The 19092-nt window shown below is 36.0% G+C and overlaps 1 protein-coding gene across 2 annotated transcripts in view; it reads left to right on the forward strand.

Moving 5' to 3' along the window:
• The first annotated feature begins 552 nt into the window (after positions 1–552).
• Positions 553–19092, forward strand: part of Ctnnb1 (catenin beta 1) — a 34621-nt gene continuing 16081 nt past the window's right edge. For both annotated transcript variants that reach the window (XM_076843997.2, XM_076844005.2), the window contains exon 1: positions 553–763. The gene's annotated coding sequence lies outside the window, so the exon portion shown is untranslated. The remainder of the gene's footprint in view (positions 764–19092) is intronic.

Here is a 19092-nt window from a genome sequence, read left to right on the forward strand (position 1 = left end):
TAACTTGCACCCCGCTGGGAGACCCCCACCCAAACGTGGGGCGGCGGCGTCCAGCAGCGCTTAAAGTCGGGCGGGCCCCTACCACAGCGCGCGCACCACCGCCCGACCCCGAACTTCCGCCCTTCGGGAACCTGTCCCACCCGGCCAGGGGCCGTGATCTAGGTGCCGCCTCTTGCGGACCGCGGAAAGCGCGCGGCGACTCCGCGTTTGCTCTCTCGGTCTGCGGACGCGCGGAGGGGGGCGTGCAGCTCGGGACAGCCGAAGACCCCTGAGCCACCCTCCTCCAGCGCAGCCCGCAGGGACCTGGCTTCTCAGCTTCCGACCTCTGGGCCCTCACGGACCCCCCCCACTCCAGACTAGCAGAGCCGAGCGGCCGTCACCCTCCACCCGGGGAGTGTCCAAGGGACGCTCAAACGCCCCGCCTCCGGCCCCATCCGGCGACGGACGACGGCGGGCCGCGGGGCACGGGGACTACTTTCGCGCCCGCCCGCGCCCCGCCCCTTGTCCTCGCGCGGCGGAACGCTCCGCGCTGCGCCGGGCGGCAGGATACAGCGGATCCTGCGCGACTTATAAGAGGTCCTTGTGAGGCGCCATTTTAAGCCTCTCGGTCTGTGGCAGCCGCGCTAGCCCGTCCGCGGGAGCCGTGAGCGAGGGGAGGCGGAGACGGAGGACGGTGCAAGGAGCAGCTCCAGTCCCCGCCGAGCCGCCACCGCAGGTCGAGGACGATCGGACTCCCGCGGCGGGAGGAGCCTGTTCCCCTGAGGTGCTTGGGCGCTCCTTTCCTTATCCTTCCTGGGCTGCTCCCGTTCCCTCTTCGGAGCCAAACTTCGTCGCGGGCGCGCGGTCCCGACGGCGGGCGGGGAGCCGGGCCCGGCGCACCTCGGAGGCCCAGGCTGGGAAGCGGGGGCAAGGGCTGAGGAGCGGGGCGGGCCCGCCCGGGGCGCGGAGGGCGGTGGCCGGGCTCGGGCTCTGGCCGCGCTGCCCCGGGGGCGCCGCTGTTGGGGAGGGGGTGTCGTGGGGGCGTCCGGGAGCCCGGATGGCCGGCGGGTGGGGGTGGGGTTGGGGGCCGCCACTGGCGTCCGGGCTCCGGTCGCGGCCGAGTTTGGGGGAGGGACCCTGCGCCTCGGGATGCGCCGGCCGGGTGGGGGGCGGGGTGGGGCCGGGGGCTCCGCCTTCCAGCCCGCGGCGAGTTGGGGTTCCTTGCGGTGGCGGGGACACCACCCTAGGTCCCGTCCGCTTTAGGGGATGGGTCCGGGAGACTTAGCAGGTTTCCTTTTTCGTTCTTAAGGAAAATAAGAGAATTGGTAATATTTTCTTAATGCTCTGGCTATGTGAGTTTGAATCCAAGCAACTTTAAACCTTAGAGTAACCAAACTCTTAGTGCAGTCGGCACGATGCGTCAGTAGGGTGTGCACAGATGAAATCGTGTCTTCCACCTCTATTTTTCTTGTACGGTGCAGATGAGTGAAAGCTAAGCGACTTGTACTGGTTGTCTTGGGTTTGTGGCAGTGGAGACGAGACCCTAGTAAAAGAGGGGGTGGGGGCGAACGGTGACTCGCTTACTGTTTCTTACCAAGTGAGCAGATTCAGCCTCTGACTGGGAGAATTAGAAATACGTTAATCCAAGTAGTTTTACGGCAGCTAAACTTGATTTTTAGAGGACATTTTCTTTTGGGAGAAACGAAAATTTTCCTTGATTCTAAATTGGCTAAATAAATAAAATTCAGGCATTGCAACTTTGTTTCAGTGTTTTGTCTGGAGAGAGAACTTTGAACCTAGACTTTCGAAGTTTAAGTTCCTTCCCATAGCCCGCTCCTGAATCCGCCAAGCTCGAAAGCTTTGGCGGTGGGGTGTAGGTTTTTTTTTTTTTCCCTTCGTTTTCTGTTCCCCTTTGGAGGGAGCATTGTCTCATACTTTGTATCTTCCAGACATCTGTGGTCTCCCCTCCCCCCGAGTTTGTGAGTAGTGAATGAAGAGAGACTAGGCTGCTGGTATGCAGAGGTCGGCAAAAGGAAATCGAGGAGTGGTTTTAGTGAAATGGGAGCTTTGTATCATGAATAATGGTGGCTTAGACGAGATATCAACTTGAAGAGACGGCAGCATTTTCTTTGATAAAGTCTAGGCTAATGTTTCTCCGATCGCTAAGTTGTAAATTATTTTGTCTGGAATTTATGAAGCCATTATTTGTTATTTGGTGAACATTCAGTATCTTTAGATGTTTTTGTGTTAACTTTATTCGAAGAAATATTATAGATCGAAGTATTATTTACTTTATATTGGTGTTTGCTGTCTGCCTAAATTAGTGACATAAACTTATACTTTGGAGGCTTTTTGTTTTGCTACATTTATTTTTACAAACCATCCAAATCTCCGAATTTAAAACAAAATAGCCACGCCACCACCACCATCATAAAAAACAACTTAAGATTTGAGGATGCCCTTTCACAGTAGACAAAATTTGATTAATTTGCCCCCATATTCATTACTTTGACCCAATCTTTGTTCTGAAGGCCATGTACAAGGACATGGCCCTGAAGTGATTGCAACAGTAACTTGAAAAACTTGCAGAAGTCTTTTCTATAGGATTAAAGGAATGCTGAGACTATTCAAGTCTTAAGTCCTTGAGGAGGGGGAAAAACTGCTCTAGAAAGATTACTTAGTATTGCATATAACTTAAAGTCCTGTAGAGTCCTATCTTGAGAGTCTCAAAGACCAGAACAGTTATTTAAAAGTTTATAGGAAAAACCGAATTTTTAAAAAGTGGTTAATTTAAAAAGGGAAACATTTAACAGGGTTCAGGAGTCAAGAAGTATCCAAGAGATGTTGGTTTTTTATTTGTTTTGTGTTGTTTGGGATTTGTGATTTGATTACTTCCTTTACCATGATTATTGTAGAAAATGTGCAGTCTAATATTAAAATTTATCAAACTTAATCCTAATTGATGACAGGAATAAAAATTGTTGTAAATGAGGGTCTAAATGCTTGTTTTCAAAACACTACTAAAATAGAAAGGGAAAACCAGGAGCCACAATTCAAACATTTCTATAAGTATACTTTGAAATGTGGCAATTAGAAAACTTGCAGAGATCCTTTTAGTAGTTGTAAGATGGAACAGATTGAAGAGCTCATAAGTTATTAAAACCCCTGAAATGGATTACATATGTATATTCAGTCAAATGGAACATTAGTGTTATTAACCTGAGGTACTGTATTAATCAATCATAAGGTGATTTTATTTCTCTCCATAATCTAGGCTGATAATAATTGTAGATTAATAGGTGGCAAATTTTAAGAAAACTTTTTGACATTGGTCAGAAGTATGACTTTAATCCAAGGCAGAAGGTAGAACCGGACAAACTTCTAATAAACAATATGGTATAACTCCTTTGTAGTGCTGCATGTTTTTTTGATTGTTTTGAAAATATTATTATTAGCTTTTTTTGTTGGCCTCTTTTAAACTATTGTTAAAACAACTTTACTGAAAATATTTTTATTCCATAAAATTAAATGGTAAAAATAGGAGCTGCTTCTGCTTTGTACAAATCACATATAGATCATTGCCTCCTGTACCCTATTGACAGGATACTCATTTTCAGAGTCAATTCTCTTTTAACAGACTATTGTTTATATAATATTTCTCCAATACTGACAGTGATAGATAACTAGGCCAATAGGTTAAATTAAATATATAGTCCTCTGGCTTCACAAAAGGAAAATATGTGCCTTGTTTTAATTTAAAATGAGTTAGGCATTAACTCCTATAGGGGTTCATCTTTTATAATCTGGAGAAAGTTCTCTATTTCCTCTGTTTACTTAAGAAAGTTACCTTTGTGTTTACTGCAAGACTCAGCTTGACTTGATTTGAAACCTAGATTTATCTGTTGAGGCCTGAACTCTGCTATCCTTGAAATATGCATATAATGTTTTTTCCCTAAGGAAAAAGAAGCTCTTAAGGAGAGAAGTCAAACAAATTAGAAACCCATTTTTAGGGTTTTCCCTCCTTTTTGGACTTGTGTTATGGGCATCTTTTTAAAGACACATTTCCTACTTCCAGAGTCTCTTTGAGTCCTGAGGCAATAGAGTGAAGTAGTGTTAGAACATGTTTTCCTTGCATGCTTTGGTCATGTTGAGTGCCCTCCAGTGGATATAATATAATGCTTGTGATTTTTTTTATTATTATTCAACAAAGTTTATGTGGAATGTGTTTATGAATAGTTCTGATGAGAGAATCAATTTGAAACCTTATGATTTCTAGAATAATTTATAAACACTACTAATTAAAAGACTGGTATGAGTAAATGTCATTGCTACCAATATTTGAAGAATAGTTAAATTAAGGAATTAATTTATTAAGATCCCTTTGCTTAAAATATAACAATAAACCAAAAACTCATTTAAATGCTTTAGGAGATAATCATTTTTAGTCATTGAAAAAAAAAACTAAAAAAAATCTCAAAACATTAATGAAGATGGGAATTGCTAATTTGTCTAAACATGAATAAGTGCTCTATTAGGAACTAGATAAGTTAGTATATGTGAACTAAAATACAGTGCTGTAGCAACTGGACTGTAGGGTCTCTGGTACCGAGTTATGGGCCATAACCCGTTTAATTTTTCAGTGAAGACCTTTTTCTAGGCTCCTTAGTTGAAGTTTATGCATTTCTGTTACTAACATTATTTTCTGAAAATACTTATTTCAAATCAGAGTCTGATTACTGACAGAAATGAAGCTTGTTCTGGATTAGATTTTGGAAGTCAAATGGTTAGTTAATGGAAAAATATCAAAAAGAGTTTAGTTTTTTTGTTTGTTTTTTTGTTTTTTTTTTTAAGCTGTCTCCGACACTGCGGTTAAAATGAAATTAAAATGTTAATAGTGTAGGGGAGGAAAATGATAGTATCGCTGATTGTTCCGCTTTGCCTTTGGCATTCAGTATAATTCTGTGGAAACATTGATTTTTGACTATAAGAAATCTATAGTTATTATATCTAGTTGAGTGTTTAAGACAAGAATGCCTTAAGTAAATGGTTATCTCAAAATGGGTTAAATATTCTTCCATAAACAGTCATACTTGGGCTGTCCAAGTTAACTGCTTAGTATTTGCAGCATTTATATCTAGCAAGCTTTTTTTATTTCCAGAATTTGGAAAGTTGGGTATTTAGTCTCCATATTTAAATGTTACTGTGACTGGACTGAAAAAATGCAAACCATAGACCACCATTGGTTTTAAAAGCATCATCTGAAAATGGCGCTGCATGCAGGCTTCTGTTTCTTTTTTCTTTTTTTTCAAGGTTTTTATGAGAAATGAAAGTAGAATTGAAAGTTCTTTTTAATTTACACAAAACTTATTGAAAAAAAGTCTTACTAGAAATTTATCTTTGGAAATTGATTACTTCCTTCATTAATATAACACACAGCAATTGGATGTTCAAGAAATATGATTCTGTAAGATTGCTTTCACAAGCCATATAGAATTTGGTCTTACTACATTGTAGTGGAAATGGCTACTCAGGTATTTCTAGGGTCAGGAAGATACTGGGTATCTCAGACCACTCAGAACCTTCAATGGGAAAGCACCACGTCTCATCGAAGCAGCTGGTTGTAAGCAGCACCAGCCATCATGTGAAAATATGGCTTATTTTGCCAGATCATCATCCTCTTCATCTTTTTTTTTTTTGGCCTTCAAGAAGTAGGAAATCTGGATTAATATACATCTTTCAATGTGCAAATATTAGCATATGAAATTCAAATGTTAAGACGTTCTTCAGCCCAAATAAAATGCATCTATTGCAGAATACTGCTAATTTGTATATAGTACTGCTATCTGTAGTAGTACTATTTGGTATATAGGTTTTTGTGGTGATATTTTGAAATGATTGATTCTTGAATTTATGTAATTTAGCAAATAACTGGTAAGTTTTTATTTAAGCACTTGGAAAATGCCTTCTATTAATTGATGATAAGGAACTGAAGAAACAGTATTCATATTATTAACTTGTTTGTGAAGTCTGGGAGACCCACACTTTTAAATTAGAAATTAAGATGGTTTGATTCAAGAAAGAAGGGGCGAAATAACTTGCTCATTTCATTACCTGACCAGCTTAAATACAGTTCTTTATCATTTTAAAGGGAGTATCAAAACTTAACCTATTAAGACACTTAATGCTGGAAAGATTCTGTATGAACACAATTTCTGTCAACCTCAAATTTTACACTTTAAATCATGTCCTAGTTTTCATCAGAAGCCTTTGCATTTCTAAGCATAACTATTGGTATTATACCAGATTCAAAATTTTAATTAATTGAATGTGTTTTACTTAATCCCTTTTTAGTCAATACAAATTTTATGCAACAGTTTAATAGATTTAAGTTAAATATTTTATTCTAAAAGGTTTTTTATTTCCAGACTTTGAAAAGTTGACTGTTTAGTCTTCACAGATCATAAGCCAACATTGGTTTTAAAAAACATTACCTGAAAATAGTGCTGTAGGCTGTAATTCTTATAAAGTATGTACAAAATGCAAGCTGATCAGTGAACCTTTCATAAAGCATTAATCTCAGAGGTGCCTCACTTCCCCCTTGATTATCCCACAATTCCCAGTGATTTTATGGAGCCATTTTAAAGTTTCTTTTATAATATTTCAGAAGTTTTCTTAACTCTGATTTCTTTTGAATTTTTGGAAAAGCTTCCCCCTCTTCTTCTGACACTTTGAAGAGCTTGAACATCTGGAAGATGATGGGGTGAAACTGCTTCATAACATTTGTCATTTTCTCCCCCATTTATTTCCATTTTAAAATTTTTTCACTAATGTTTCCATGATTTTGCTTGTGATTTAATGATTCATGAGTTGCTGGACTGATATTTTCTTTTTAACTCATTTGAAATGGATATGTTAAAAAATTGAGGGGGTGTGGTTAGCTGACTTGTTCTTTCAAGTTCATCAGCCTTCATGTCATAGACCTTAGCCCTAGTTAATAAATTTTATCTTAAATGCTAGTAATTGATCTTGAGTTGGAAGTAAAAGTGTTACAAAAGCTGAAAGATGAATTTAATGAGCTTTCATTAACAGTTTTGTGATAGCTGAAATAATAGTGATACATATGTATGTTATGTAACACTATTGGACACTATTCACATAAAAATATGAGAAGTTAAATTTACTACAGAGTTTCTTGGGAGTGCAATTTGAAGATAATCTGAATAATATGATACACTGAGAAGTGGTTGTTGCAAAGTTATCCCAATTTCCCTTTAATACAAAGTAAACTGATTGAAGAGCTATAACAGACTTTAAGTACTATACTCTTTTTTAAGTATAATTAAAGTGATTTGGGGTAAGGGTATAGGGAATGAGTCTGTCTTTGAAGTTTTCATGTACTAGATGAATGCCATGTGTATAAGGGAGGAACAAGGGATTCTTGGTAACATTTTTCAGTGTAGCTGTAGCTGATCCTGGAAGCTTCCAAATGGAATTCCAGTCCCCTGTATAGGAAAACATGAATTCCATTCTGAGATGATTGAAAGAATGAAATAATGTCAAATAAGGTGTATTATCTACACCTTATAATTCATTTAGATGAAAAATTGTTGTTTAGGAAAAATAATATGCTTGATAAGGCTGTACTTAAATAGAATTGTAAATTTATGTGTCAGTTTTCTGGCATTTTGCCTAATGCTATTGTTCATTTAGCTTTTTAGCCCAACTGATGTTATTTTATATCTGAGTTGTCTTCCATATATCATTAATCTCTACTTTTAATTTTGCTGTCACTTTTTTGGGTTCTGAATTATAGATGAGAAATGAAAGGCTAGGAAGTTTATAGAGATTAGACATCTAGGAATACCAGAAGATTGGTGGTCATTATTGAGACAGAGTGAATATAGTTAAAATAATATTGTTTAATATGGGGAAGCTGGGAACACTAAAATGGGATTGTTTTGTTGTTTTTGTTGTTACACAGTACTATTGATCATACTTGAAGAATACTTTGGCTATATGCTAATGGGTCTTAAGTTTGTCCTTATTGTCATTATATCCCAAATCCTTAAACATTTGTCTAGAAAGGACTAAGGCAAAGTACGATTTAATGCCTCTTCTTTCTCCCTGACTAGAAGCTAGAACCTACTTCACACCCCAACATTCCTATCATCAGGCTATATTAAAGGTGCATCTTTATAATGAAGGAAGAATTGCATTTTGGTCAGAGGCCAGTACTGGTGCATGCCTTTTCAAGGAGTTTGTTACTTTAGTTATACCTTGCTCTCCCAAGAATCTATTTTAGTCCCCATCTCCCACTTACCCTCATCTTTTGAAATCCATTCATTATGACTTCTGGAATGTATCATTCCAGAATTACTTCTTGGTCATTCTCAAAGTTCCAAGTTTTGATTTAAATGGTATCAAATTTTACTATCCACTACTTGTCTTGATTTCAAACATCTTCCTGGGTCATTCTCCTTCCTGGAACACTTTATTAGGTCCTCATTGTCACTCTCTCCTTTTTAATTCTTGGTAATATCAGTACCCATATAGAACAGTGCTAATTTCAAATCTGGTTTATGAACTCTTTATTGCCAGTACGAATTGTATTAAATTTATTTCAAAACGTGAATTACCTGTCACTAAGTTCACTGAGTTCAACTGCTTCTTTTTTTGAAGCAAGACTTTTTGATGAAGAAAGCAGTGTTTTGATTTACAATCTGGCACAGACTCTGTTTTGTCTCTTTGAGTAACATTGATGTAGAATATGCTTCCAGTATCCTGACCGCTTAGTTCTCTGATTTCTTCTCTTGTGATTTTATTTTCCACCTTAATTCTGTCACATTCCCATTGTCATATCCTAGAATATCTTTTTTGTACCAGTAACTTTGCCCTCTCTCCCCGTCTCATTTCGGGCACTCCACTCTCTTATTCCTTTAGTAAATACTTCAGTTCCAACAGCCCTTCTACAGCCCCACTGGAACCTAGTCTACCCAGACGAAATTTCCCATCAGTCACTCTAATTTATACCCAAGGGAAATTTCATTTTTAATTGTAATCACTTTCCTTTATATATGCTCAACAACCTTGTCCTTCCATGGGACAATGCCCAGTGATCCATAATCTGTTAGTTCACTTTGTGACTATCTTGTACTTTTCCCTCTACAGTGTAATGTCCAATACTTCCTTTCCACTTTCTCACTCTAACTTAATGTCCTTACTTTCCAATTCACTAAGAATATTGAGCAATTGGAAGAATTCCTATAAGCTCCCATATGTGTGACTGTTCCCTTTACATTCTTCTCTGATGCTGTGAATGGATGTCTCCAGTATTTGCTCTTAAGGTAAAACTGACCAATTCATTGTAATTGTATACTAGATGACATTCCTTTTTTGCTTTCGAGAATATTACTCTGCCTTTTATTCATTCTCCCTTCTTTTGCATCCTTGGTATTTTACTTCTCTGCTGATTCTTCCCATAAGCACACTAAAGTGCTATTATTTATCCCATTTAAAAAAATCTTTTCTACCATTTCTTTTTTCACTGACCACCTAGTCTCTGTCTCTCTTTAAGGCAAACACTTTGAAATAGTTGCATATATGTGCTATTTGCCCCCTTTTTTTTGAACCCCTGCCAGTGTTACAAATTTTTAGTCTTCATATCATTTAACCTATTTGTAGCAATTAGCCCAATTGCTAGGAACATTTGTTTCACTTGACTCTGTCTAGGTAGGTTTTCTTTCTGCCCTACTTGCTGTTGCTTCGTTGATTTTTCATCCATCTCTGTGACCTCTGGTTGTCCATATTTGTTATCTAACTTTAAGTGAATGATGTTTACAGCTATTTGCTAATGACTTCCATTTTTTTTATTCCTAGCCTCGGTTGCTTCTTAACTGTAACATTCTCATATTCTGCATATTAACATTCTCATATTAACATTTTTTATATTAATAAATCTAAAACTCACCTGGTTTCTCCCAAAGATTCATATATTTTTTGCCTTTCTTAGATAAAACTCTCTTACTCAGGCTTAAGAATTTGCAGTTCCTCACTCATCTTTCTCCCACCCTCCAAAATTCTTTCTGTAAATCCTGTCTGCTTTTCTTTCAAAATATATCCAAAAATTAACCATAGCCATGCTGTCTTAATCTTTTGCCTGGATTATTGCAAAGGCTTTCTAATTGGTCTTCCTTTAAGTGTATTCTCAACACAGTAGCTGTTGTAATCCTTTTTAAAGCAATAGATAATGTAACTTTTCTGTTCAGAAATCTCTAGGAGGTTTACTTCTCAGGAAAAGTACAAGCTCCTATGTGTTCAGACCATGACCTTCATCAGTAGGTATTACTTTTCTCTTCTTGCTGCCATTTGACTTTTTTTTTTCCTTAAATTGATCAAACATTCATGGACTGATGTCAGATATCACTTCCACAGTGAGATTTCTTTGTTCACTCAATTTCACTCTTATTATACTCATATATTTAACTTCTGGCAGTTAATCATACTGTGATGTGTAACAGGTGTTTACTTGCTTTTTATTTTCCCTCTACAGGCTTCTTTTCCTGGCTTTGTATTCCCTGGTATCCAAAACAGTGTATGAAATTTATAGGTATTCAATAAAGGTTTGTTGAATGAATATTCCAGAACCAACCAGCTTTTGTTTCCTTTCAGCTAATGCCCCATTTAATTTTCTGCTCCCTTGCACAGTCTGAAAGAGATATCTTATATACATGGTCTCCAGTTTTCATCCTCATTCCAGTTTGTGTTCTTATTCCAGTGAACATGCTTTTGTTGAGTTCACTGCTGAACCTCTGTTGTCTAATCAGATGAATACTTTTTTACTTTAGATTTGCTGGATCATTCAGTATCTGGTGCATTTTGTACTTTTTTCCTTTTAGAATAGCACTGTCCAGTAAAATATTTTCTACTGGTGGAAATATTTATCTGTGCAGTCCAATATGGTCGTGTCCAGCTATGTGACTGTTGAACATTTGAAATGTACCCGTGTGACAAGAACTTATTTTTTAATAGTAAATTTAATTTAACTGTTAATAGCCACATGACTAGTGCAGTTTTAAAACACCTCTTTTTTACTTACATATCACTACTAGACCTACTGCTCAAGCCAGACACCTAGGAGTAATCTTTTTTTAAAATTTTTAATATTTATTTTTCAGTTTTCAGTGGACACAACATCTTTTATTTTTATGTGGTGCTGAGGATCAAACCCAGCGCTCCACGCATGCCAGGCGAGCGTGTTACCACTTGAGCCACATCCCCAGCCCTAGAAGTCATTTTAATTCCTCTTATCTACTTTAATTTCTCTCATCTACTATATCCATTTCATCGGCACAGATAAAGTAAGTATTACTACAGTCTAGCTATTTTTTGTGCCTGGCACTGCTATGCTAGCCTAAGCTAATACCCATCACTTGGACTATTTGTTGCTCTAGCTGCTGTACTGATATTTATTCTTTATGTTTTCCTTCCAGGTTTCAAATTATAGCTAGAACCAGCTTTTTAAAGTGCAAATGACAGCTTGTTTATTCATGTACTTTATAACCTTTTATGAGTTCTGATGATACTTAGAAGAGAGAAAAACATTCCTTCCCAAAGGCTAGAGTACCCCATATAATCTGGCTGTTTTCAGCCTCATCTCCTTGCACTCACCCCTCTCTGTATAATCAAACCACTCTGATCTGAAGATTTCTTCTTAAAAGATGAAGTTCTTTCATGACTCCAGACCTTTGCATATAGTATATTTTTACTTTTGGAATGTTTTTACTTTTGTTTTACTCACAGGCTGGCTCTTTTGCATCTTAATCGCATCTGCTTGAAGGTTGTCCTTCAGAAGTCTCAGGTTATTCTTAATGAGATCTTCTGCTTGGTCATTCTATTTTCCTCTGACACTTTGTTGCTTTGTTAATCACTCTTTCTTTGTAATTGTTAAGTTACTGTCTGCTGTCCCTCTCAATGCAAGAACCATGTTTGTTTTAATTACCCTATATCTAGAATCTGTTAACAGTTTCTTCCAGCATATAGCTGATGGATAGATATTTGTTGAATAAATGAATGAAATCTATACATTGCATTATTCTGTTAGTATTTCTATTTCCTGAAACTATTGAGTAAATAAAGGAAACATGGGAAAGCTTTCTTTGGAACAAACAAATCTTTTGAATATGCAACAATTGGCAAATTAAGAAAAAATATGCCATTGGGATATTCATGTGTAGCACCAGGTTATGACTCATTTACTGGTTTATTTTGGGATTCACAATAGAACAAAGATTAGGGGCTGTTTCTTATTAAAGATATTTATATTGAAATAAAAAGCAGTTACATTTTTAAAATAAAAGCTTCCTAGCTCACTGTACTTTCCTTAATATTCTCTTCCCAAATATTAGAGAACCTAGGGTAAGGCTCTCAACAGAAGAAAAATACCTTTCTTTTGGGGGAAAAACATAAATTTAACATGCCTGGTGGGGGACAGAAGGTTGCTAAAGATAGGAATCTATGTTTTAATGAATACATGTTTCTTAGGGTTACTCTTTGGGGTCAGGGGTTTTTGTTTTTGGGTTTTTGCTCTTTTTATTTTTTACCTTGAATTACTTCCTAATGTTATTCATAGAGCTTCGACCATGTTATAATTTATAACATACTATTTAGCTGGGGGTAGCAGCAGCAGCAACCTATGACACTTAAAAGTGTAATGCCAGGACCATATACCAGCCCCTCTAATAAAGAACTGCTTAGTCATCTGTAATTTTAGATGTTCCTAGTTAACCTGATTAACACCTTGGAAGGATCTGCCAGTTTTAAGGGAACCTTTGAGCTAACTTTATATGGAAAATAAAAGTCATGCATATATTGAAACTGCATTCTGGTTTATTATATACTAGTCTTAATGACTGGAAATGTTTTTCTCAAATAGTCTTGGTGTATCATTGGGTTCAGTTTTGTGTTTTTTACACAGCCTGTTTTAGAAGAAAAAGAAAACATTGTGACCTTTCTTTGTAACCTGTTAACCCACTTGAAACTCTTTTCTGTTCAGGCCTTCACATTTAGGCTTAATATATTTACTTAAAATATAAATTCATTTACCTAAAATGTATAATAAAATGAGGAGTTGACAAACTATTGCATACTTCTGTTTTTGTATGGCCTGTGAACTAAGAATGTTTTTTTACATTTTTAAATGGCTGGAAACAAGTCAAAAGAAGTATAGTATTGCACAACATAATGAAAATGATATGGAATTCATATTTTGGTTTTCAAGATTAAAGTTCTGTTGGAAAATAGCTATGTTCAATTAGTATGATACTATCTGTAGCTACTTTCAAATTTTAGTCACAGAATTGTGTAGTTACAACAGAGAACTTATGGCCCACAAAAAACTTAAAATATTTTACTGTCTGGCACTTGACAAAAAGTTTGTTCATCCTTGTTTGTTCATCCTTGTTCTAGATATATTAGTTCTTCATAAATGAAACCTTCATGGATCTGAGGCATTTAAAAACCTCTTAGGTTATATATAATTGTTGGATATCTAAGCCTTTATATTATTTTTTTGTGTGTGATATTGTCTGCTTTTTGAGCATTTTTTAATTGGCAAACAGTTTATCAAATGTTTAAGGGCTTAATATATGCTAAATACTTTGAAAACAGTGAGGAACTAAAGAAACAATCTCAACCCTCATAGAATTCATTCATTGAGCTTTTTTTTTTTTTTTTTAAAGATCAGTTGTGTGATTTTGATAGGGAAGGGAAACTTGTAACAACTGGAGAAGAGGAATGTTATCCTTAATGTACTATAAAGCAGGTGCATTAAATTACTTCTAGAAGCCATTGAGTCCCTGCCAGTAATTCTGCCTGTAGTCTAGACATAGAACAGATTAACATGGAAACTTTCTTGAAGTAAAATATTCCTTTTTTTTTTTTTGGCATATCTAGTGTTGTATACAATGTACGTTGTGTTGTACGGTACAACATCAGTAGTAGGGAATATGTAGCAATATGTAGCAATTCAGATCTTGGTAGGATAAAAGGATTTTTAAAAAAATAATTTGGCTGTGGTTATTATTCAGAGGATACCTATATCAAAAATTGCTAACTAACCTTACTTTTATCTGTAACACTGATCTTACCATTTATCAATAACTTGCATGTGACTAAGCTACAGAGAGACCTGAAGACCTGGATTTGCATTCTAACTGAGCAGTTCATTAGCTGTACTCCTGTATTGACTGCTGCTAGTTAGTTTTCTCATGTGATAATTTGGGGGAATGATGCCTCCCTACTTTGTGAGGTTGCTAGGAAGATTAAAGGAAATAAATAGACTAGGCTCAGAACTGAAGTTGTGGCCTTAATTATGTAGCCTTGTTTTAGTATGTTAGGGGAAAATTGAGTGTTCAAGTTGATATCTGGTAGTATCTTCAAATTATGCTATAAAAGATTTAGGACATGATGGTGACATCATCAGAAATTTGGCATGCTTTTATAATGCATTTGAATCTTAGATTGCTGATTTTTATAGGATAAAAATTATGAAAGAATGAGAATCTTTAATAAATGACTTGTCTAAACATAAAAAATTGCAGTAAATATTATTTCCTTTAGGAAAAAATATAGGTTATTTTTCCAAGAATATATCACTTTTTATTATATTTTGTTTTTAGCAATTTGTTTTTGCCATTGAGGCAAGATGGTTGGCTTAGTTTCCATGAGTCTTATATACTCTCTTTCATAGGCAACTTAGTTATAATGTTTAGAAAATATATCCTTAGCTTTGTATTTGAATATTTGGCTAAAAGTGTAGGGCTAAACAATTTCACAAGATACCTTCTTGGACCAATACTTTTTAAAATAATGTTATTATTTCTATATATTTAGTTCTGTAACATAGGCAAAATATTGTTTAGGATTTTGCTAGGTTGTTGAGGCAGGCCTTCAACTTGATCCTCCTGCCTCAGGCTCTTGAGTCACTTGAATTACAGATCGCACCTTTTCCACCCTAAACATATTCTATGCTTTGCATTTGATCACTACATGGAGTAATTCTGCCTATCCTTACCTGGTGAGCTCCTCCTCCTCTGCTCAAATGTCACTTAGTTAGGCCTTCCCTGACCAACCACTCTTGGTTAGAGTGGCACTCCTCTTCTACCAGTGACATTCTTTTCACCTTGTTTATTTTCTTTATAACATTTCTCATTCTCTTAAATTGTCCTGTTTTTATTGTGTAGTTCTCTTAACAGTAGAATATAAGCTTTACTAAAGTGTGGCCTTGACTCTCTTACTCTTTGTTATTGCAATGCCAGTAACATAAAAGGCACTTAAAATTGGTTCAGTGGATGAATATGTATTTCATGTAATGAGTAAATTATTATTTATTCAGCCTTTGTTGATGGACATATGGGTAATTTCTACCTTTTTCTCTGAGTATTTCACTGTACAGACCTTGTGTTATGCTTCTTTGAACATTCCTGCAGGATACATGTATCTGTTAGAAAAATTGAATATTTTTAATTTACAACGTACTTAAACTTAATTCAGCGAATAGTGCCAGCTTACTCTAAAAAATTTCTGCTAGTTTAATGGTATCCTTCTCAGCAATCATTGCCAGTCTGATAAGCAAAAGGTACATGGATTTGGGGGCTGAGGCTGGGGCTCAGTGACAGAGTGCTTGCCTAACTCATGTGAGACACTGGGTTTGATTCTCAGCACCACATAAAAATAAATAAAATATAGGTATGGGTCCATCTGCAACTACAAAAAAAAGGTACATGGGTTTAAACATTGTTTGTAAACATTATTGCTCACTTTCTATTTTTCTTTGAAATGCTGTTTCTTTCTTTGCAATGTATTTTTTTTATTCATTTCTCTCATTTTTTTTGTACTATGGATGTTGGCTTTTAGTCATGTTTTACGTATTCCGATATATTATTTTAAAAATTACATTATTTGTAGTGGGGTTATGTCCAGAATTAAAATGAATGTGTGTTGTGTCTGTGTGGGTTTATGAATATATGTATACATGGTGTGTTCCTTTTTGGTTTCAGAGTTTCAGTTTCACTTAACATTGATTGGGCTTCTTAACCATGGCCTTTTTTGTTTTTCCTGTACTTACCCAAATTTTATCTCTCTCTCTTTTTTTGTGTGTGTATTTAATGAAATGTAATGTAATAAATAAGAATGAAAAACTTTTTTAGAATAACAAGCCAGTTTCTACTAAAACTATTAATCATATCTCCTGAATAGCTCAATTTTAGTTATTTTAAAAAGACTAATGTACAGATATTTTTATTTTAAAATTGTGTTTGAAATGCTGATAGCTATTTTCTTATTTTCATTCCATTACTTTTACATACAAAGTATACAAAATAATGAAACCTATGCACTCACCACATTAACATTTTGTAGTTAATGCAGTTTTGTTCTGATTTTTTTATTTTGATTTTTTTTTAACAAAAACAAAATACTATATAAGAGTTAAAACCATCTTTGATACCCTTTCCTATCCCATTTCCATTGCTTCTCCTCTTAGTATGAAATGGCTATGGCACATTCTTCGTATATTTTACTACATAAAAGTATAAGGCATTATTTTCGGGCTTTTAAATATAATTAGCATGAAATTATATCTTGGAATTATGAAAATGTGCCTATGTAGATCAAGCCTGTATGTGTAAAGTACTTTGAATAGCTTTGTTCTAAAATATCAATCTTTTTGTTTGCTTTTGTTAACAAGCAGCAGTATACTGGAGAAAAACAATGTCTGCTTTTTGTATTAATTGGTTTTTGGAGGTGGAGCAAAAGATTATTTTAAACCCCTCCCCCCCCCCCCAGGACTAGTACTATTATAAGATTGTTATCAATCCAGATTCTGTGTGAAGTTACTCATTGATGAAATTAACAATAAATTAATAAATGTAAAGGATATTATCTTAATCCAACTATTTTAAATAGTAAAGTTATATTCTGAGACAGAATTGACTGCATGTGTTTATAAAGGAGCTTATTTTGCTGGGCTTGGTGGAGCGAGCATGCCTGTAATCCCAGCGGCTTTGGAGGCTGAGACAGGAGGATCACAAGTTCAAAGCCAGCCTTAGCAAAAGTGAGGCGCTAAGCAACTCAGTGAGTCCCTGTCTCTAAATAAAATACAAAATAGGGCTGGGGATATGACTCATTGGTTGAGTGCTCTGAGTTCAACCTCCTGTACCCCAAAAAAATAAAAAATAAAGGGAATTATTTTTATATAATATGTACACATACTCCATAAAAATAATAAAGGGTTACATTAAACATTTATCATGCTAAAAAAATACATGTAGCCAGAAAGTTAAAAAAAAAAAAAAGTTTAAGCACTTAATCTGCATAAAAGTTAGAAACATTTTTTAGGGTGGATGGTGTTGATGTGATAAATATGTTAGATAGGTGGACATAACTATAATCTCAGACAAACTTCAATAGTTGACAAGACTTTGGGTAGGTTGGTCACTTGTATGATGCCTTCTGTGAAAATTATGTTAACTTATGCTCTGTCAGTACTTATTTAAATAAATATTTATTTCAATATTTTGGAGCTATGTGTCAAGGGACTTAAATGTTCTTACCCTTAAACCCAGTAGTACTACTTGTAGAATTTCTGGTAATGGAAGAAATGAGAAATGAGGGAAGGACAAATTAAACATCCCAAGAGTGGGAGGAAAGTTTAAATTATAATATAGATACGTGCTGTATCTATATTATATGTATATATGTATAGATACATGTTCTACATAACTGTAGAACAAAGAAAGTTATTAACAGATGTTAATAACTTTGTTCTATAGTTACTTTGTTGAATGTAATATCACTATAACTAAAACGCCATCTTTAACTGTGTGCTGGTCTTACCAAGTTATGGAAATGACCAGGAAACCTTTTAGACTGAGCATATATTATTTTATGCTAGGATAGAGAAAACAGTTATTGGGAAGAAGGAAGAGATCATTTGGGGGAGCATCTTTATTTTCCCTGCCACAAAGACATTTTATATTTCTAATAGCCACTTGTGCGCTAAGACAATACCAAAGGCACATAAACTTTAGGTATTTTGGAGAAGCAAAGGTCTTTTGGTATTTGTTCCTTATTGCCATTCCAGGAAGACGACTCCCAAGACACACACATAGCCAAAGAGTAAAAGCAGAAAGAAACCTGGAGTGAAATGTGACTTAAAAACTTATTGTTGAGTGAAAAGTGCTAAAACAGGAAGATTTTGGGAAATTGTATTAATTTTTGCAATGGCAAAGCATTGTCAGGGACAGTTGGTAAAAATGCACATGCATGTGCTTTTAGATGTACAAATTAAATTATACTAATAACTTTTTTAATCCCTGGAGATACATCAAAAGTTTCTGATAACTCCTGAAATAGAGTAGATTTTAATAGAGAAAAAAATGATTGCCTTTGTTCTAGTACAGATTGTGGAAAAGGTGAATTGTTAGTATGAACTGCCAGTATAAAGCTGTCATTTTTATAACGCCTGCGTTAATTTTAAATGGTCAAGTAACTCCCAGTTAGTAGTACTGTACCTTTTTAAAAAACTTAATAATTAAGATAATGTTGTCCTGTTGATTACTGGAAAGATAAGTTTAAGGTGAATTCCAAGTTTGTTGTATTAGAATTCTCATGTGACTCTGACAGGAGAATTTATAGAATATAAATCAAATAGCAAGATAAATTTTGAGGTATTCTTTATAAAACATTTAATTGGAAAGAGTATATACTTACATAGCAGAGAAGACCAAAGAAAAGGACACATGTGCCCACCAGCACCCTCTTTCTTTGTCAAAACATAACTTGGGAAAATAGTAAGTTGGTGGTAATACAGCTTTTAAACACAAAGCATTCTGATGGAGTTAGTGATCACTGCATGTAAGAGCATTTAGTATTTCATGATTTTTAAGCACCTGCCTATTTTTAAGCACCTACCATCTTAGTTGGTACGTAGATCTTCCCACCTTTATTTCTTATAAATCTTTTTGAAATGTCTGTTAGTTGGAGTTTTGATCTCCTGCATCGATAGTCTTTGTGTCTTTGTCTTTCTCCTTTATGCTCTGGAAGCATAAATAAAGT

Source organism: Callospermophilus lateralis, chromosome 1 (genome assembly GCF_048772815.1).
Source record: "Callospermophilus lateralis isolate mCalLat2 chromosome 1, mCalLat2.hap1, whole genome shotgun sequence".
NCBI classification, from domain to species: domain Eukaryota; kingdom Metazoa; phylum Chordata; class Mammalia; order Rodentia; family Sciuridae; genus Callospermophilus; species Callospermophilus lateralis.